This window comes from Oryctolagus cuniculus, chromosome 5 (assembly GCF_051225735.1).
Source record: "Oryctolagus cuniculus isolate XC-2025 breed Fujian yellow rabbit chromosome 5, ASM5122573v1, whole genome shotgun sequence".
NCBI classification, from domain to species: domain Eukaryota; kingdom Metazoa; phylum Chordata; class Mammalia; order Lagomorpha; family Leporidae; genus Oryctolagus; species Oryctolagus cuniculus.
Window position 1 is genome coordinate 58,921,851 of NC_142871.1, and position 22,132 is coordinate 58,943,982.

The 22,132-nt window shown below is 40.5% G+C and overlaps 1 long non-coding RNA gene across 2 annotated transcripts in view; it reads right to left on the bottom strand.

Moving 5' to 3' along the window:
• Positions 1 to 2,536: 2,536 nt before the first annotated feature.
• Positions 2,537 to 22,132, bottom strand: part of LOC149126514 (uncharacterized) — a 33,670-nt gene continuing 14,074 nt past the window's right edge. Inside the window, exons 2-3 of one of the 2 annotated variants that reach the window (XR_016233796.1) lie at positions 3,251 to 3,514; positions 2,537 to 2,867 (exon numbers count right to left, since the gene is read on the bottom strand). This is a non-coding gene — a long non-coding RNA (uncharacterized LOC149126514). Of the gene's footprint in view, positions 2,868 to 3,025; positions 3,515 to 22,132 lie in introns of both variants that reach the window. The other variant, XR_016233795.1, reaches the window with a different exon arrangement.

Sequence of the window (22,132 nt, forward strand, 5' to 3'; positions counted from 1 at the left end):
GGAAAAGGTGAAATCTTCTGAGATAAATGTGGAAAGCAACCAACAATTGCTTAGCTAGTACATTTATCAACTCTACAACCCGTGTAAATAGTGTTGCTTGCTCCAGGTTATACCCTGAACCTGAATTCTGCATGGTGTTTCTATGGGGAGCCATTAGAGAAACTCTCCGATACAGAAATGAAGATACAAAATCACTGCTACTGAGGCTTTGGGTGTTTTCCAATGCCGTATCCCACATGGTATGAATTATCCCCTTTGCCATGAGTATCTGTTTTCTCATTGCTACCACTATACTTGGAATTAATCCATACATTTCTGAAAAACAGACCACGGGAATAGGAGAAATAACATATGGAAAAATAGATATTGTTCTCTTGAAGATGTAATAAAAATTCAATCCTACAAAGAAGAATGTGGGCTGCTAAAACCTCACAAGTTCCTTTTCTGTGTTTATGAAAATCAAAGGAATCGAGTCATAATCTTTAAGATCTTCAGAGATCCAGTTGCCAATCTCAGCACTCGCCACCAAGTATGCCCTTCCTCAAATAAAAATTATAATGTGCTTTTAGTTACCCAATAGCAAGCAGAACACTCTCAGGACTTACCCAATGGTCTATCAGTAAGTGTAAAACAAAAATACAATTGTAATAAAATAATTGGTGTGTTTAATATTCACTCAGTCCCTTCTTTGCCTCATCCCCCCATATGCAGACTTGGATCTCTTAAAGACTGAAAAAATATTCTTTGGCTGCTCACCCCCATCTCGCACTCTGATGTTATATTTATAAATTTACAGAGAAACACAGTGACCCACCTGTCTACCAAAAGAATAATAAGGGTCCTCTTAAATTCTGCTCTATTTTACTTGTTTACAGTTTACATAAAATAAACTGCACATAAAGTGTACAATTTGATAAGTATTCAAAAGTGTTGTGAATAAAATAACCACCAAAATCAAGATAATGAAATGTGTCATCACCCCAAAATGACCTCATGCGTTTTTCTGTTACTACGTTTCACCTCTCTATGCCCCACTCCAGCTCCAAGCAACTGCTAATCTGTTTTCCTTTATAATGGATTAGCTGTAATTTCTGGAATTTTTTGGAAATGCAATCATATTGTACACCATACACTTTTATCAAACTTTTTCACATGCCACAATTATTTTGAGATTCACTCATGTTGCATAGTACATTCCTTTTTATTGTTGACTAGTATTCTGTGTGGATATACCATAATTTGCTTATCCATCCACTGGAAATTTTAGATTTTTCAGTTTTTGACTAAAGTAAAATGATGTGAATATTTGTGTACAGGTCTTGGTATGGATGTTGGCTTTGATTTCTTTGGATAAATATATAAGATTAGAATGGTTGAGTCACATGAAAGGCATTTGATTAGATTTTAATAGTGAGTATTTTCAATTACAACAATTCTTCTAAGTGTATCCTGGCAACCTGTGACTACTGGACTCCACCAGATGTATATTTGTGCAATCATCAAGCTGGGAAACACCCTCCTTGCAAGAACCGTGAGAATGAATTTAGCTCCCTTTGATTACCTAGTTCTTAGGGGAACTTTGTCCCACTGCTGCATGCCCACACTACAGGCTTATGACCTCCTCACAAATGCTCACCCCTGCCTCAGCTTTTGCTCCATTGACGCTACCATCTGTCCTGTTTCCAAAAGGGAAACTGCTACCCTTACTGTCCTGCTCTTTAACTTATCTTGGACACAATATCGTATCAGCACCTATATATCCACCTCTTGTTTTTAAAGAGCCACATCATATTTCACTCCGGAGAGGATGGTCGTCTAATGCATATATCCCCTCTGTATTGATGAGCATTTTAACAATCCCATGTTTTTCCTATCATGTAAATCTTCTTGACTTTTTACATTAGTGTAAATTCCCATGAGGAAAGCACTGCTTTCTCAGTTTTTTTAGTGCTTTCTCAGTCTCTCATTTTTTGTATGTTCCCCAATATAAAAAAGTACCAGTGGTCGGCACTGTGGCTTAGCAGGTAAAGCCATCACCTGCAGTGCCAGCATCTCATATGGACGCCAGTTCCGAGTCCCAGCTGCTCCACTTCCAATCCAGCTCTCTGCTATAGCCTGGGAAAGCAGTAGAAGATGGCCCAAGTCCTTGGGCCCCTGCACCCATGTGGGAGACCCAGAAGAAGCTCCAGGTTCCTGGCTTCAGATAGGCGCAGCTCCAGCCATTTCAGGCTTTTGTGGAGTGAACTAGAGGATGGAAGACCCCCCGCCCTTTTCTCTCTCTCTCTCTCTCTCTCTCTGCCTGTGCCTCTCTGTAACTCGGCCTTTCAAATAAATAAATCTTTAGAAAAAAAAAAAAACACCAGTTAATTCCTCACAATTGGTTACTAGCATGATACTTAGGGTGGAGAAGAACCAGCCACCCAAGGGAAATGATTGGTCTCCAGGATGCCCTAGCTTCCTGCTGCCCTTTCATTGCTTCCTGGAAAGGCAACGTGGTGTGATGGGAAATGCTTGCAGTCAGATCTGGACTTCGAATTCAGCTCAGCCTGTAATTATATTTGCCTCTATCGTCTTCCACAATGTCGAATGGGATTCCTGGGACAACATTCAGTGAATAGACATCCAGCATTGCCCGATACAGAACCATCACAGAGATGTTAGCCTGGTGCTGGCATGAGTACCAGAGGCTCCTGCTGAGCCATATATTTATTTTCCCTTTAATTGCCAGATTTGGGAAAGTCGGGGAAAGGTCCAAGAAAGGGTATCTGAGGATTCTGGATGGAAAGAGACCACTCAGGAGGATCAGGGCAACAGTTATATCCAACTGGTCCAGAATAACCACCAGCACAGTCTGACGCGACATCCACCTGTAGGCAAACATCAGTATAAAAGATTGTACCTAAAACTGGGTAGGAGCTTCATAAACATTTACCTCTTTCCTTATTTATGATAAAATTCATTTCTTCTGTACTTCTTTCATTAGTTTTTCTGTACCCTAGATGCAAAAATTTTTGGTTTGTCATACCTGCAATTTAGGAAAACAGTGTCTTCATGGAAAGAATTTTAATATCTTTCTGATGGAAATGTCACTGCCAGTGTCAATTTTTATAGAAAACCAATATATTATTCATAAGAAAGAAATAATATTTGAGCCATTATCTTTGTTTCTGTCTTCAGTGCTAACCAATAGTTATTTTAGGATTTTGCACTATGCTGGTTAAGAGGAGAAAAAATAGGAAAACAGTTTTACACTTTCAGTTTAGCTGAGAAAGAAGCAGTCTATGGTCCCATGTGAGTGAGGAGCAGTAGCTACGACAGGAGCATGGCTGGTCACACAGTGAAGACAGTCCTTGGACTTGGTTGGTTAGAATGAAGACTTATTCATCTCCGCAGCTCTCGGCACTGTGCTGGCAGACGGGTCTGTGATTGAATCCCAGCACATCAAAGTTACTAACTGGGATGCCACCTCCTATTCCTGCTTCTCCTCTCTGTTATATGAAGGGGCCAAGAGAAACTGGAAAGGAAGAAAAGCAGAAAAGAGCGATAATGAGGAACTCAGGGATGAACTCACAAAACACAAACTGGAAAATCATCATGTTGCACTGGACACGGCAGCCTTTGAACATAGATGTCCAGTTTACAACCTACTGGCACCAACAGACTTGTGAATGTACTTCCTCTTACTCATTGCCTGTATCTTCTTAAAGTTAAGCCCTACACATGACCCTGAAACCCAGGAGGGGGCTTCTTCACTCATTGTCATAGTTGCAGGGACAGAGACAATAGCAAAGTCGCCAGTACAGACACCAGTGGGGTGGTTTCCCTTCTTTTCTCTTATGATCACTTTACTCCAGCAGGGTATCTTGCTATCATTCCAGTGACAGGTACACTGCTTCTAATAGCTCTTGGTTCTTCCGTTAGACATGTCTTGTACTCCAGTGCGAATACTGGTTTCCCATGGTTTTTAATATTTTAAATTCTCACTTAGATCAGCTTTTCTTGGCCTTGTTCTGCTCAAATTAATCTATCCTAGTGACGTGTTTGCTATTGTAGGGAAGGCTTCAGCAAGACCTCGGTCACCACAGAGACGAGCCAGCCCCAGGATGTGACCTCTGGCCCAAGGAGTCCAGGTGCTTTCAATTAGAAGTGGACTAAATGATCCATCTACATAATGGGATGCCCACATCAAAATGAACTTTGGCTAATGATGTGAAAAATGACTGTATCCAGGAAGGTAACTGAGCAGTTTTGGCTGCTGAAATGGTGGTGGCTGGATAAAGAGGCCCTTGGTATCACACATCTAAATAATCTAATGCCTTCTAGTCACTGTGAACGGAATCTCCAGGCTTCCTTTCCTACTTCTCAACTCACATGACCTAAAGTATGGGAACATAATAGAAAGTTGGCTGTTCTCTAGGTAATCCAGTGACAGATAAATGGTTTCAGTGCACTTTAGAGGTAGAAACAAATGTCAATTCAAAAGATCTTCAGTGATAAGAATGTATTGAAAAAGAAAATATATGTTATCTAAAGAATGTTATGATGCCTATTTCAAAGCAAAGAAAATAGATTCAAGGGATTAAGTGATGTCCCCAAAGTTGACACTGTTGGGTAATGACCCAGCTTAAAATCAAATATGGGATTCTGAGCAGCAAGATTTTATTCGGTCCATTTATTTCCCTTTCCATCACTTTTTAAAAACTTCTTCAGGTAGCATATTTAACCTAGTAGTTAAAACGCTAGTTAAGACGTCCAGGTCCCATATGGGAGTACCTGGGTTTGAAGCCCAGATCCAGCTCCTGATTGCATCTTCTTACTAATGCAGACCCTGGGAGGCAGCAGTAATGGCTCACTCACTGGGCTCCTGCCATCCATGTGGGAGACCTGGATTGAGTTCCAGTTCTCAGTTTTTCCCCAGCCCAACCCCAACCATTACAGGCATTTGAAGAGTAAACCAGCAAATGGGAGCACTCTCTCTCTCTCTCTCTCTAATAAAAAAAATAAGATTTTTGAAAAAAGCCCTTCTAATTTCTCTTTTATCCTCAAAACAGTAGACTATGAAACTTACAGATTTAAAGTCATCCCATTTTTTTATAACATTCTATAATCTTTTTCTAAAAGGTTCTTATTTGCAAAGAAAAGATTGGCATGTCAATGGTAAGAATGAACCACACCAGAACATACATAAGCAGTGGAGTGCCTTTAACCTAGGTCATATAATTATGAAAGTGATTGAAGACCTACTATGTGGCCACCCTAAGGGGTTACACTAACTGATTCACTCTTCATCCAACCCCTTTTAGAAGGTCTTATTATTATCCTGATTTTTATATTATGCTGCTAATGAGTAAAAGAATTGGGATTTGAACTCAAGCCAAGGCCCAAGTTTGCAGACTAAGTGTTCTATTTCATTCAGGTTCTTATTGTTTGATAAAGTAAAATAGGTTTCAATATCGTTTGCCAAGAAAAACAAGCATCTTTTTCAATTTCAAGTCAATCAAAAAAAGCTGCTAAGATAAAATTATAAAATATGATATGAGATTCTTTCTGAATACTAACTACTCAAGTTCTTTCTACAAGTTACCTCACAGAAGCATTCAGAATGTATATATAAGTGAATACTTCATCTTGAACAATGGCTGGAGTCAGCCTTAGCTAAAATTCCTAAATACTCCGGAGCTAAATTGGTGAATGAAATAGAAGAGATAACAGAGATGTCAGTAGTTCTAAGTTGTTAGCATTTTGTGAACATTTTCAAAAGTCATTCTCATCCTTCATTAAACTGGTTGTCAGTCATTTTGTTGAATGACATTTATAACATTAGTTTGGTTGACATTTTATCTATAAGATAATTTGTTTTTACACTTGGAACCGTACTGTGTCTATGTCCTATCACTGTCTGTATTAACCAATTTACTAGAAGGATGAATAATGAATTATAAATTTGGGGAATTTACCCAAATATTAAAAGATATGGCATTCCCTTGAGAACTTAAGTGATTCACTTAGGGAATTTCCAACAAAACCATCCTCCTTGTCGCTCCCCCTCTCGCGGAGGAACGACACTAGACCCTGCGCTGTTCTTTTGTCTGCTCCTCCCTTCCCGGGTTGGCTGCCGATCCCTCCACCTCCGTGGAGGGGCGGCTCCCCCTGCCACCTTTCCCCACTTCCGCGGGGGAGTGGCACACCACCGGCCGGCTCTCTCGGGGGCTGCTCAGATGTTATCCAGATGTTCCTGGTGCATGTTGTCTCTCTCCTCCTTTATAGTCCTCTTCCACCAATCCCAACTCTGCTACCCACACGCCGAGCACGCTGCTCTCCTCCAATCAGGAGCAAGATCAGCTCCTGCAGCTCATCAGTCAAATTGGCGAGAGGCAGCTGTGTAGAAGTTTACTCCGCTCCCAGCGCCATATTGTGGGAGAGCAGATGCATAGAATAAGTCTTAATTCCAGTAACTTAGCCTAGTCCGAGTTGCTCCCCACACTCCTTACCCTCAATCACTAATTAATTAAAACAAAACTGATAATACCCCAGAAAATCTGAATCATAATTATATTCTCATGTTTCCTGACTGTGACTTTTATGGTATTTAAGGAAAATCTCTCTATATCTGATAGGAACTATAAAAATGAGATTCATTTTTCAACTTTTCCTGCCAATAGCATTTCATTTCAATTTTCCTATATAATTATCCATGCCAATGACTGATGCTCATAATTAAGGGGAAAAAAACTGAATTATAATTGAATTCATATTCAAAAAGTTGTTTTCAGCAATTTGAAACCATTTTGAAAGATACAAAAATAGATCTATTATTGGTTGGACTCAACAATATAATGATAATCACCTTCTGAGAGAGTAACCGATTTGCAACCCTAATGTGAAGGTTACTGATGGGATGTGAATTCAAAAGGATTGAATATGTGAATAAAAGAATTAAATAGTAGTTGTATTTGTCAATTATCTGAATTTATAATACTATGTCCACATACAATTCATTTGCTTCTTGCCTGTATAAGTTCACTGATCATCATACATACAAATGACAGCCTTTTTAAAAGATTTATTTATTTATTTGAAAGGCAAAGTTACAGTGGAGACAGGGAGAGACAGAGAGAAAAAGAGATCTTCCATCTCCTGATCTGGTGGTTCACTCCCCAAATGGCCACATTGGTCAGGCCTGGGTCAGGCTGAAATCAGGAGCCTGGAATTACATCCGGGTTTTCCACATGGGATACTGGGGCCCAATCACTTGGGCCATCCCAGGCACATAAGCAGAGAGCAAGATTGGAAGAGGAGCAGCCAGGAGTTGAACAGAGCAGTTGGAAACTTAACCTTCTGTGCCACAACACCAGCCACAATTGTCTTTTTCTTTATATTCTTTTTGTGACACTTTTATTATTAAACAAGCGGATGATCCATATAGACATGTTAAGACTATGTCTTAGTTATATTTTAAAATATGATGATTAGAGATGGCCTTACAAATACAATCACACCCCTCATCTCCAATGATAGGCACTATCACTGGAAAAAATAAACCTTTGGGAGTCCTATTTGAGTTCTAGTCTAGGCTTGTGGCTCCCTAGTTCTGTGACTCTGACAAGGGGCCTAACCTCCACGAGCTCCAGTTCCCATGCTGGATACCCTCTGCTGGTCTCTGAGATACACTACCTACTTTTCTCCACCCTGTTCTCCGTCACAGGAGACCAACCTGAAGGCCATCATCAGATGTCCTCGCTCACTAGCTTCCCTAAGGTTTAACTATGAAGAACCCAGCAAGAGAACAGAGGCAGGGGACGGAGCTCTGTGTTGACTTCCTGCTAAAAAGTCACTTGCTGGTGCTGTCTCTAGAGCAAAGGTCACAACCTCTTCCAAGGCATTACTAGTGCCCCAAGTCCACTATTCCCCCTCTCTCCATTTCTTTTGTTAACAAGTGAAACAACAGTGTATTGCCATTTACATGCTGTGATTCAGTGAAACAATATTTTTAACCAACATTTATAACCAAATATATATATATATGCATTCTGTATTGGAAAGCCTGGGTTCAAGTCTCAGCTCTGCTGTCCGTTTCAGGTTCCTGCTAATGTGCACCCTGGGAGGCACTTAGTAATGGCTCCAATACTTAGGTCCTTGCATCTCTGTGGGAGACCAGATGGAGTTCTGGGCTCCTGACTTAGCCTGTACTAGCCCAGGCTACTGCATGCATGTAGGGAACGACCCAGTGAATGGAAGTACTCTCTCTCTTTCTGTCTCTCTTTCTCCATGCCTTTCATATAAATAAATAATTTTTACAAGATAAGTTTATTTTAAAGAAATACCGACAGATAATTGTTTCCATTGGTGAACATATCTCTTAAAGATAAACTGTGATTGGATGAAATGGGCCTTCTTTTAAATTCCCATAAATTTGTCAAATACTCCAGTTCCAGGTAAAATGGGGTTGTCTGATATCATGTTATTTTTCTATTTAAGCTTCATAATCTTATCAAGAGCACAATACCTGAGCACATAGCCATAAGAACTCAGATGGAAGCTAGATCCTAACAGAAAATGATGGAACATTTGGACAATATCTAACAAATAAAGATAATGAATTCGAAGTCTCTTCAGAAAGAATTATTCACATTAGGAAGTAGATAAGGATAGACAGGTGTTATTAAAAAAAAGAGAGAGAGAAAGAGGACAAATTTTCCTACTAAGAAAAGGAGAAGGAGTTTGCTATTTAAACCTAAGAATTGCACCTGCAATCCTTCAAAGAAGAAGTTTAGGAAAGAGATAACATAGTGATTAAGAAGAGAATGCATGTCATCACATAAGGGTCCAGAAAAATCAATGTTGAGCACATAAATAGAAAGTGGAAGAGTAAATACAAACCGAGGTAAGAAAAGTATAAGGAGGAGTGGAGTTGAGATGAAGAAGAAAAACAAGTTGTTAATAATAATCCATTAGAGCCACATAATGGTGGGCTTGAAGAAATTGTAATGTCAATAGAAGAACACAGAATACCAGAACTCTTAGAGAAGAACAAAAACAAAATAAAACCAAAGGTGACTTTGTAGTTCAAAGTCTGGAAAATTTGGGAGAACCATGTGATCATGGTTTCATAGTCACATATAAGGAAGACTATGTAAATAAAAGATCCAAGTAAACAGAGCAATATTTGTGAAGACATCCATCTAGAAAGCACTATAACTGTGGCTCCCCCTCTTCGTGGAGGAACGACACAGGACCCTGCGCTGTTCTTTCGTCTGCTCGGCCCTCCCCAGGTTTGCTGCTGGTTCTTCCCGGGTTGGCTGCCGTCCCTCCACCTCCGTGGAAGGGCAGTTCCCCCTGCCACTTTCCCTACTTCCATGGGGGAGCAGCACACCGCTGGCCGGCTCTCTCGGGGGCTGCTCAGGTGTTCCTCAGGTGTTCCTTCAGATAGATGTTCCTGGTGCATGTTGTCTCTCTCCTCCTTTATAGTCCTCTTCCACCAATCCCAACTCTGCTACCCACATGCCGAGTACGCTGCTCTCCTGCAATCAGGAGCAGGATCAGCTCCTGTAGGTTACTGGTCGAACTGGAGGCAGCTGTGTAAAAGTTGTTTACTCCTCTCCCAGAGCCATATTGTGGGAGAGCAGATGCATAGAATAAGTCTTAATTTCAGTAACTTAGTCTAGTCCGAGTTGCTCCCCACAATAACCACTTAGGGCTTACTAAGTTGTTCACATCTCTGTACTAGCAATGGATTGTGAAAGGAGCACATTTGTTTTCCTAAATTGTCAGAAAAAACTAATTGTCCCCCTACATCCAGACTCCTTGAATTTTTGCTGAATAATGCTCCCCCAGATAAGATTCCATTTTCCTTCATCTCCCACACACTTCGATACAGCATGTAAATTTTAGCTGATCGGGATATGAGTAAAAACAATGCATGCAACTTCCAGTTCTTGCCTTTTTAAGGAATTTCTTACTCTCCATTTCCTCTTCATTACTGGATATAGATACATGAACATGGACGTGAACTGTCTGCTTGCAAAGAACAAGGGCCAAGCCATCGGAGATGATAGAGTAACAGGATACGAAGGACCTGAATCCCTAGGTCACTCTGTGGAGTAGAAACTCCCTAGTTCATGCATATGAGAGTGAAATGAACTCCTGTCTTATTTAATCACATCTTCCAAAACAGCCAAACAGTAAGTATTACCTCTCACTGTATCATTAAACATAATTTTGCTTTTTTAAAATGGATGTAATGACATAAGAAAACACAAATATATCTCCCTAACTTATTATATGGCAGATGTACTGCATGAGGGTACTTCAAAGAGTATGGAACATGAAATTAAAAGATTTTATTTTAATGCAATAAATTTTGAAATCTATACTAACAAGAGGTCTTCAAAAGATCATGGAAATGGGTATTTTGAAAAAATTATTCATATATTTTCAAAATTGTAGGCAAAAATGAGCTTATCTTTCTCTAAAAAAGGAAATAATGTGCTCATTGATTGAAATATTTTAATTATATCAAGATACAAATGAAAATCTGATGATGAGTTCACCATAATCAATAATGTAGTTTGTGTGTGGGGGGAGACTGCTTGAAGTGGAAAATAAAGAGGAATGATGGGGGAATTAAAACAAGTGCTATCAATGTATCAAAAATATGGAGGGCAAAAATGTGTATGCAGTTCACATGCAGCATATACTAATTAATTCAAATTTAGATGCATAAGAAAGGCAGATTTGCTTATTTATTTTGTAACTATACCTGATATTAAGATAGCCTGTACCAGGGTCTGGTGCTGTGGCGTAGCAGGTAAAGCTGCCATCTGCAGTGCCGGCATCCCATATGGGCGCCAGTACAAGTCCCAGCTGCTCCACTTCTGATCAAGCTCTCTGCTATGGCCTGGGAAAGCAGTGGAAGATGGCCCAAGTCCTTGGGCCCCTGCACCCGCATGGGAGACCCGGAAGAAACTCCTGGTTCCTGGCTTCGGATCGGCATAGCTCCAGTCATTGCAGCCAGTTGGGGATTGAACCAGTGAATGGAAGATCTCTCTCTCTCTCTCTTTCTGCCTCTTTCCTTCTTTCTCTGTGTAACTCTGACTTTCAAATAAATAAATAAATTTTTTTAAAAAGATGGTATGTACCAATGTAAGAATAACAGATATTAAATATTAGAATATTTCATTATTAGTTCAAGTGCATCTCTATCCACTGCCACTGCCATTATAGACCATTCTCCACAAACGCTTAGCCCTCTGAATGCTCCAACTACTTAAGAGATCATTTCAAGCACAGTAGGAAGCCTGCAGAGTTATTCAGCCAATATCTTCCCTGGTTGGTTGGTAATACATTATTTAGCTACACAATATTTAATATTACCCTTGTATTCATTTAAATTTAACTTCAAACTTTAGTGCCCATTCTAAGTAACAAAAACAATATTATTTACTACAAGATTCCTTTACCCTTTGCCAGAGGTTGTACCTGAGCTCCAGAAAGTTTATGTAGTATGAAAGCATTGAACAGGGGACAGTGAGGATGAGCATAGAAGATTCTTACCCTAGGTTTTATTTTCTGTCCATGTTGTAGCCACCAAGACTTTCTCAAAGTTGATTGGATCACTGGTTAATCATTATCAGTCCCGGCAGATCTCAGGTGCCTCCTCCTCACTCCTGAGTCTGCAGAACCCCAAGGCCTCAACAGATCTGCTCCTGGGAATATGAGAGGCCTCCTTCTGTACCCCATGAGGCAGGTGTGTTCAGGGCTCATGGAATTGTTTCATCCCACTGACCTACATCAGCTCTATGCGGTAGAAATATGAGGCAATCCTCCTTGGCAAGCCACAAAGAATATTCAAACTTTATGAAGTACCTGAAATCTGTTCTTTTATATTAATAAAATTGTTAAACATTATATATATGTATATTTAAAAATAAAATAGAAGTGGGCATTTGGCCTAGAAGTTAAGATGCTGATTAAGACACCATGTTCTGAGAGATCCAAGATGACTGAAAAGGGTGAAGCCCCACTAACTTCAGCTGCTCTGGGATGTGAAAAGAACAAAGGAAGGGCCACGTTTCCAGGGACCTGCCTGACAGAAATTTTCAGCCAAGAACTGAAGAAAATGAAGACTTCGTGGGACAAGAGGAGAAAAAACAAGATGGCTGCAGCCAGCCATCATGTCACAACAAAGTAGGAAGAAATAGCTGTGCGCCCCACTGCAACCCACTGACTTTTTTTTTTTTTTTTTTTTTTGGACAGGCAGAGTGGACAGTGAGAGAGAGAAAGGTCTTCCTTTTGCCGTTGGTTCACCCTCCAATGGCCGCCGCTGCAGCCGGCGCACCGCGCTGATCTGATGGCAGGAGCCAGGATCCAGGTGCTTTTCCTGGTCTCCCATGGGGTGCAGGGCCCAAGCACCTGGGCCATCCTCCACTGCACTCCCTGGCCACAGCAGAGAGCTGGCCTGGAAGAGGGGCAACCGGGACAGAATCCGGCGCCCCGACTGGGACTAGAACCCGGTGTGCCGGCGCCACAAGGTGGAGGATTAGCCTATTGAGCCACGGCGCCGGCCCAACCCACTGACTTTTGCTTCAGCCTGGAGAGCTGGCTTGGGTCTAAGCAACTGCCAGGCTTGCAGCAGTGAAGCTCCCCTACTCCTGCAGAGCCCCATACACAGCAACGAAAAGTCAAGCAGTGTTCCATTGCTCTGCTCTTACCAGTATCAGAATAACCAGCAATAGGAGATGCCGTCTTCTTAAAGAGAAAAGACCGAAGATTGTGGTAGCCAGTGTCACTGGTGATAATGCCTGAGGGAGAATCCCACGGACCATATGAACTTTGAGTTCAGCCTGGAGCATTAACAATGAGCAAGTGCCTACCTAGCCCATGAAGTGAGAACACATTGCCTGCTTCCCATCCACCCTACAAGGGCTCCCGGCAAACAGCAGGGAGGAAGCACATCTTAAAAGGACAGAACAGGCTGTTGCAGCTCAAATGCATATGTATGGGGACTTTATCTGAGAGATGAATTCATGAGTCTAGCCTGGAGGGTTAGCAAGGGGCAGGGTGTCCACTTAAGCCTGTGAGGCATTCCCCTCTCCTCTATATCACAGGTGCATGCACTCAAACTGCCAAGGCAGAACTCCAACAAGCAGCTGGATCTGGGAATGCCTCAGCTATCTCTGTGGACGAAGAGCTTCATGGGGCTGAAAGTAGAACCCCTGCTCCCTGTGACTCTGGGAGCCCTGCATGCTATGACTGTGGGAATTCTGCAACTGCATGTTAGAGTGGGAAGTGTAGCTGGGTCTCTGGATGATTATTGTGTCTGCTGTCAGAGGTTCAGATTTTCCTAACTGCACGAGCTGAGTCATTGCAGAGGGCTCAGTATTCATACTGCGGACAGCACAGATATTTTCTGTGGTTCTTGAGAAGATATGGGTGTGGTGTGTAGCCACTATGGGTTCACCTGGGGCATTGGTCACCTTGACAAAGAGAAGGTGAGGCAGTAATCACATCAATCAACATGATCATACCCTCCCTTCTGCTGACAAAAGAGATCTACCATACCCAACATGGGTGTCAGCCTGGACTGTTATACACACACAACCAAACACTGACCAGAGACCCCTGGCCCTGCACAGCACATGCCTCCAAATACCTGCTAAAGGAGAAGACACTCCACTAACCCACAGAAGCATATTTCAAAGACAAAAGCCATCAGAGGAAAAAACCAAATGATTCCACAAGTGCCTGAAAATAAATGTGGAATCATGAGAAACACAAACAAGGAAGATCAAATGACTCCAACAAAGGAACACAGCAATATTTCAATATTAGAATGTGAAAACAAAGAAATTAATGAAATGCCTGAAACTGAATTCAAAAGGATGATCATAAGATTACTCAAAAGCAATGAGAAGCAAATCCATGACTAAAAGAAATCCATACATGAAATGATCAAAAATTTTCCCATGGGATAAAGATGTTGAACACAAATCAAGCTGAAATATTATAATTGAAGAATTTAGTATGTCAAACAAAAAATACAGTTGAAAGCCTTAACAACAGACTTGGTAAGGAAAAAGAAATAATAGCCAGGCTCAAAAACAAATCTTGGGAAATATCTCAGTCAGACCGAAAAAAAAAAAAAAAAAAAGAAAAGAAAAATTGAAAAAAAAATAGAAAATAGTGTTCAAGATTTGTGGAATCTATCAAATGATCCAACATATGTGTCTTAGGAATTCCTGAAGGCATGGAAAGAGAGAATGGATTAGAAGGTATATTCAGTGAAACAATAACAGAAAACTTCCCAAATTTGGAGAAAGAAAAGGACATCCGAGTACAGGAATCACACAGAACTCCTAAGATGCATGATCAGAAAAGATCTCCACCATGATTCACTATAGTCAAACTTTCACCAGTAAAATGTAAAGATTCTTAAATATCCATGAGAGAAACACCAGATTACCTTCAGAGGATCTCCAATAAGACTTACAGCTGATTTCTCATCAGAAATCCTACAAGCTAAAAGAGAATAGAGATACATGGTCCAAGTCATTAAAAAAAAAAAACTGTCAGCCCAGAACATTGTACCCTACAAAGCTCTCATTTATAAATGAAAGTGAAATAAAGACCTTCCATAACAAACAGAAATTGAGAGAATTTGTCACCGCTCCTCCAGTCTTACAAATAATGTTTACACACAGAAACACAGAAAGATAGTCATCATTAAGAAAGAATGTGAATGCAGAAAATCTCCTAGTAAAAGCTCCAAAGAAAACAATAGGAATATTTATGGAAAAATAGTAGGACCAAGTTGTTACTCATCAGTAATAACCTTGAATGTAAATGGCCAAAATTATCCAATTAAAAGATACAAACTGGCTGAATGAATTAAAAAGCAAGACCCATCTATTTCCTACCTAAATGAAACACACCTCACCAACAAAGATATACATGGATTGAAAGTGAAAAAATGTAAAAAAGGTATTCCATGCTAATGGAAAGCAAAAAAGAATAGGAATAGCCATTTTAATATCAGACAAAATAGACTTTACCACAAAAACGGTTTCAAGAGACAAAGAAGGGCATTATGTAATAATTATAGGATCAATTCAACAGTAAGGTGTTACTATAGTAAATGTATATGCACCCATTGCCTGGGCACCTGGCTATTTAAAAGCAATGTTAATGGATCTAGAGGAAGATATACACTCCAACACAACAATAGTAGGAAGATTCAACACCCCACTTTCATCAATGAACAAATCAACTAGACAAAAAATCAACAAAGAAATAGCAGAGCTAATGTATGCTATAGGCCAAATGGACCTAGCTGATATCTGTAGAATATTTAATCCCACAGCTGCAGAATAAAATTCTATTCATCAATGCATGGAAATTTCTCTAGCATAGACTGCAGGCTAGCCACAAAGCTAACCTCAACAAATTCATATATCTTTTCTATGAGGCTGGAAATTAACAATTTAAGAAACTCCAGCACAGCTGGAGTTTGGCACAGCAGCATGCCAAGCTCCAGCTCCTGACTTCAGCTTCCTGCCAATGTGAACCTTGAGTTCATGCCACCCATGTGGAAGACCTGGATTGTATTTCAGCTTCAGCTAAGCCCAGTGCAGCTTGTGTACAGTTAGGGAGTAAGCTAGCAGATGGGAGAGCTCTCTTTTCCTCTCTCTCTCTCTTTCTCTCTCTCTCTCTCTCTCCTTGTCCCTTTCAAATAAATAAATGAAACAGGGCAAAAACCTGTTTAATTTTTAATTTTTTAATGTTTTTTAATTTTTGCAAAATATTTATTTTATTTAGCTTCTACTCTAATCAGAATCTATTTAAATACATCATAGCCTCTGTACCAAAGAAAATTATTGTGACCATAACTGGACATCCTAATTTGCTTGGGAAAGTCCAAATTTGTCTCTCTGTTTTTTAAAAAAAAGATTTTTTTATTTACCTGAAAGGTAGAGTTAAAGAGAAGGAGAGGCAGAGGCAGAGAGAGAGACAAAAAGAGAGAAAGAGATCTTCCATCTTCTGGTTTATTCCCCAAATGGCCGCAATGGCTGGAGCTGGGCCAGTCCAAAGACAGGAGCCAGGAGCTTCTTCCAGGTCTCCCACATTGGTACAGGGGGCCATGGACTTGGGCCATCTTCTGTTCCTTTCCCAGGCACATTAGCAGGGAACTGAATCAGAAATGGAGCAGCCAGGACTTGAACCAGTGCCAATATGGGATGCCAGCACTGCAGGCAGCGGCTTAACCCTCTATGTTACAGCACCACTCCCCAGATTTGTATCCATTTTTTGGCATAATTATTAATGGCTCTCTCTTTTTTACTTTTAAAACTATGTTAGTTAAATAAATAAAAGTCATCTAATTGAAGTCTCTAGTATTACATCATTGTTCATAAAGCCTATGAACTAAATAATATGATCCAAGTTTATAATAAGAAAGCTGAGCATCAGGATGAATTACATTGCATACTTGCCTACAGTCACTAGGTCAATCCAGGGCCAAAACTCATTTGCCCATCCCATCATTAAAACCTGTGTTCTTTCTTTCCCATCACAATATAGCAGTAGGTCATCCTGGGCCCTGTAGGATTGGAAAAATGTTCCTTAGAGTCTTCTACTTTATCTCCAATTTCACAGAAAACTCAGCCCCTAAAATGTTAAAAGCATGTCTACTCTGTCCTAAAAAAGGTCTCATAGGCCAAAGAAACATAGTCTAGTAGTTTACAAAACAACCATTAATAACCCTAAACTTTCAAGTGCAAGGTTTACTCGAGGAGAAAATTAAGAGATTTTTGATGACTTCATGTCATTGGTCACCTAGGTTTGGAACTCAATGATGGCAAACTGAAAACCAAGCAAGCCCCTTGTATAAGGGAGCAATAAATAAACTACCTGGCACCCAACCTGAGACCTGTGTGGAGTTCCTTGAGATGTGGACATGGCCATCCCGAGGTAGAGGCAGACAGCACCACAGAACCAGTGGATCACATGGTACTCGGCTACTCGCGTAGACAGGCAGCAATGTTCCAGAATAAGGAGCACTGTGGAACAAAAATGCCTTTGCAGCTGGAGAGGTATGGCAATAAGAAGACAGGGAAGAAGTAGAGAAAGGAAAATTATCTAAAGAAAAATGCAACTGAAATGTCTGCCTAATTGGAGCTTTCATAAAAATACTAAAGAAAGAAATATTAAAGACTAAATGTAACCTGTACTTGAGGGAGTTAAAATACAGCATCAGTGGTTTCAGTAATGAAATAATGAGCGTACTTATCAGTGGTTTCCCAGCCCTAATGGAAACCAAGAGAGAAGGAATGAGATTCAGTTCAAGCAACAGTGATCAGGTAGGGCATAAGAAATACATTCTCCTTAAAAAGGACCATATTAGATTTTAAATACCTCATAACCCTTGAGAGTGCTGTGGTTACAGCTCAGAAAATAAACAGGAGGGAGAACGACTAGGGTGCTGCTTGGGCACTCAGAGCACTGTTATTCACTGCAGGGATCTGGCTAGCTAAAAAGAAAGTATTTATAAATACTGTTACTACATGTCTGCACCATTTCTCTCTATTCTATTAAAGCCAGCTGCTATCAAGGAACAAACATTCCGGTCGCTTTGGGGCTGTGATTTTCAATTCCAGAATGCACCAATAAATATGACATTTAAACAGTGCTTTCAAAGCCTCAAATAAAGCGTTTAAATTAGGAGAGGGTTTATTCTCCCACGTTTTCCTTCTCATTCCAGCATCACCTTTGACTCTGGTTGTGTTCCCTGAGGACAGGACATAAGACCCTGAATTATGTGTCGGCTCTCTCCCCACCCCAACTCTATACTTGGCCCTCCCCACACCCCCAGTAGCGTCCCACGGGTCTGCTAGAATGAAATTTGCTTGCTGTGATGTGCTAGTAAATCAAGTGGGCACCAGGGAGCTCTGGTTTGGAGCATTTGCTGGTTTTCATAGGATAAATACTCCCCCCATGTTCAATTTCAAGGATGGCTATGTTTAACAAATGGCTTGCAAAATTCCTGAAAGCATAACAATGGGCCCTCAGAAGCTGATGTGGGAAGACCCATTATACCCTTGATGGTGGGGAGGGGTCTCATAAATCTAATTCTCTGCACCACACAAAGAATTATTCTAATCTCAGAGCAGTCCATACAAAACAGCAATAAAAGTAACAGTGGTCCCTTGGTAATCACTCTTTGTGTGCCAAACTTTGACAACCTCTAGACTGCCATTATTGATCCCACAAGAACCCTATGAAGCCATTTTCATAATGTCCTGAAACAAAAGTTTAGGAGATTAATAATCTGAGCAAGGCCACAAACAGCAGAAAGTACTGACGCAGAATTCAAACACAGGTCTATCTGACCCTCAAACCATGGCTTAGCCTCGACCCTATCCTGATTACTTAACAGTGAATCCAGTTATCCAGGACTTTTGAAAACCTCATTTGCCTCTCTTTAGTATATTTCTGCCACTGTTCCTTTGCCTTAGTTGTGATTCCAGTCAAATTCTGTCTTATTACATGTCATTAAGACAATTTTGGAGGGCTGATGCGGTGGTGCAGCAGGTTAAGCAGCTGCTTGCAACCCTGGCATCCCATTTGAGAGCCAATTCAAGTCCCGGCTGCTCCACTTCTGATCCAGCTCTCTGCTAATGCACCTAGGAAAGCAACGGAGGATGGGCCAAGTCCTTGGGCCCCTGCACCCATGTGGGAGACCTGGAAGAAGCTCCTGGCTTCTGGCTTCAGCTTGACCCAGCTCCAGCCAGTGTGGCCATTTGGGGAATGAACCAGTGAATGAAAGATCTCTCTGTCTCTCTCCCGCCCTCACCATGTTTCTACCTTTTAAATAATCTATTTAAAGAAAACTTTTGTCACAAAGGGCAGAACTATGTTCTAGGCATCTTTATATAGCAACAGCACCCTGTAAGTGTTCTATTAATGTTGTTGGATAGATGGATGGATGGATGGATGGATGGGTGGATGGATGGACAGATGGATTGATCCAAACAGAATTCATGAGTCATCTTCATTTTTGTTATTCAGAATGCTCAGTAGGTCACATTCCTTGGCCATTATACACAAGCAGAAGCCAAATTCTAAGGACAGGGCTGGAAGTAAAATGTTGAAGTGGAGCATTAAGTTGAAGTTTGATTACAAGACACTAATACCACCTCTACTGGTTTTAGGTTTTTTGAAAAGATAAGGAGAGATGAAATACCCAAAGCAGTATTCCTAGTTCATAGGTGACCCGGGTCTCATACATTCATTAAAATGCAAAACTTTCAAACTACCATTTTATTGCTTTCCTGCCCCATAAATGATTAAGTATCACCTCTCCAGACTTGAAGCTATAACTAGTCACTCTGACTCCTAACTCTTGACCTATAAAATAGGCTCATAAAAATTATAGCCTGGAAAGCAACATCTGGAGCAACCCAAGGACAAGGCTGATAAATCATTTTATAAATTCATAAAAACTTAACAGGGTTTTCAATTGAATAATAATAATCACACTTCAAAAGAATCTCAGCAAGTACTTTTAATAATGAGGCACATTGGAGTCTTTAAGCAGTAGTGTCAAATAGGGTATTTCTATGTGTTTGGCTTCCTTTATGAATTAGTTAGGCAAATTAACCTGCCCTTTTAAGTCCTGTGACACAAGTAAAATCAAGAGATGTTAAGTTCAAGTTGGTTAGAATGCAGAAATTTGACTCATATCACTTCTTGATAGATGCTTGTTGATCATCTCCTCTGTAGTATAACTTTCATTTCTCTTTTTTGCTGATCCCAATGAATTTTATGAATATCTAAAATTGATATTTTTTGTGGCATGTCTGGGAATAGCTATTAAGTAAACCAGGAGCTATTCTACCCACACATACCATTCTTTCAAATATATGGCACAGAACTGTTGCAAGTATCTAAACGACTCTCTTTAATTTGCTTCCCTGATTTAATCACGGTGCCTTACACATGGAAAGCCCTCAGCAATATTGTCTGATTGACTTATTAGTTCTGGTTGGATAGCTGAAGTTTGGGCGGAGGCAAGAGTTCAATTTTCATTAGCTTAGAATTCCTTTCCTGCCAGGGGTGAGTTGGCTACATCAACTTTAAAGACAAAGGACAGTCCATTATTCTGTAGCATAAAACTTGTGCCCTAATTTAGCAGGTGTTTCAATATTTCTTTTATTGTCATACATACAAAAGCAGAATTCTTCCCTTTATGGTAATTTGTGAAATTATAGCTTTCAGAGATAAGTACTCTTAGGCAACATACATCATGTGTCTCACTTCAAATGGCTCATAATTTACAACTCTACACAGCTTTCCAGTCTTAAAGTGGAGGATAATTTTGAAGGTATGATGATAAACTACTGGTGATGAGAATGCTAGATCCATTCCTTCTGCCTATCAACATTATAGTCAAGTTTCAAGTTTTCAAGTATGAGGAGCATTTACAGAAGGAGAAAGAAACATCTTAGGTGTACTTTGTGTCCTTCCTATAGCATTATTCATGAAGCATTTAATGTTCTCAAAACTGAGGGGCTGGAGTTCTCCATCCCTCAACTGGATACGGTCTATTTTCAATGTAGCAAGCTCAGATTTTACAAAGATTGCAAGTACCATTTATGGTATCCACAAAATTAGATTCATATTCATGTCAATGAAATAGCATGAGACCAATTTCTCCATTTTGAGAATTTTTTTCTCTATATAGAAGAAGAGATATTGATTGAGCAAGTAGCAGGGAGGAACAACTTTGCCATCTGGCAAGGATGAAATTAGCTATCAGGTTGGTACCTGTGGTGTGGAAAATAATGATCCCCCAAACATGTTCACATCCTCAGCACTGGGGTCCATGAGTAAGTTAGGTTACATAGCAAAGGGCAAACTAGGGACGGAATTAATGAGGCTAATCAGCTGGTCTCAAAATAGAGAAATGGTCCTGGATTATCTGGGGGCCCCAATGCTATCACAAGTATCCTTAAAAATTAAAAAGGGGAGCCCTGGGAAGAGGAGAGTCAGAGAAACTTGATGAGGAAAATGGAGTCAAGGAGCTGTTGTATTGCTGGCTTTGAAGAGAGAAGAAGGAGGCCACGAGTCAAGGACTGTGGGTGACTTCTCAAAACTGGGAAAGGCAAGGAAACAAATCTCTTTTGGAGTTTTCAAAATGAACACAGCCTTGGTAATACCTTCATTCTAGCCCCAAGACAATAAATTTTTTGTTGTTGTATTAAGTCACTGAAATTTAAATATTTTCTTAAGTAGTCATAGACAATGACTAGAGTGCTAAATGAATGGAAAAAACCCACTCACCGGGGCACCAAGGAGAATCTAATGACAGCAGGGGTTGCCTTTGCTGAAAGGATAACCACAGTTGTTTACAGCAAGTGCTAAGTCTCCTGAAAGGAGCTGGTGCTGGTGGGGTTGGTTACACAACCACGGGATGCACTCAACACTGCTGAACTGGATATTTTAAGTGGTCGGAATGGCGAATGTTACATGGATATTTTACCACGCTTGGAAAAAAAAGTTCAGAAAAGCTTCATGTGCCCCTGGGTACCCCTAGTCTAGAGTTGTTTTTGCACAGTGGTCGAGAGACTAAATTGTGCTAATAGAAGAAATAGCCTCTCCTCCTGTAAGACCAGTCACTTAGAGGAAAAACAAAGGCATTCTTCTATTTGGTGACACGTGCTTTCTTTTTAGAGGAGGAGAGAATCACCTGTGACCCCTGCTAGTACAGACTGCAGAGCCTACAGCTTTACATTCACTGCTCCTTTGCCTTGAGCATCAACAGACACAAAACGCAGACTCCTCTAGTCTTCACTTCACATGACCAGACCAAAGGGTCACTCCAACTCCTCCCATGAGGACATGCAGAATTTAAAAAAAGATAAGGGAAGAGAATTGAGAGGGAGGAGTGCAAGGAGACAGTGTCTTCAGGGACTACGTCCTTTCAAGTTCCTAACAGCGAACAAGGGAGTCAGTGTCATTTGCATGCTTCCACTCACATCTTCTATGCTCTATTGAAATCTCGTACTTGTCAGAAAGAATGCGGATGTTACAGTCAGGGTTCTCCAGAAAAACAGAACCAATCAAATGGTTACATATC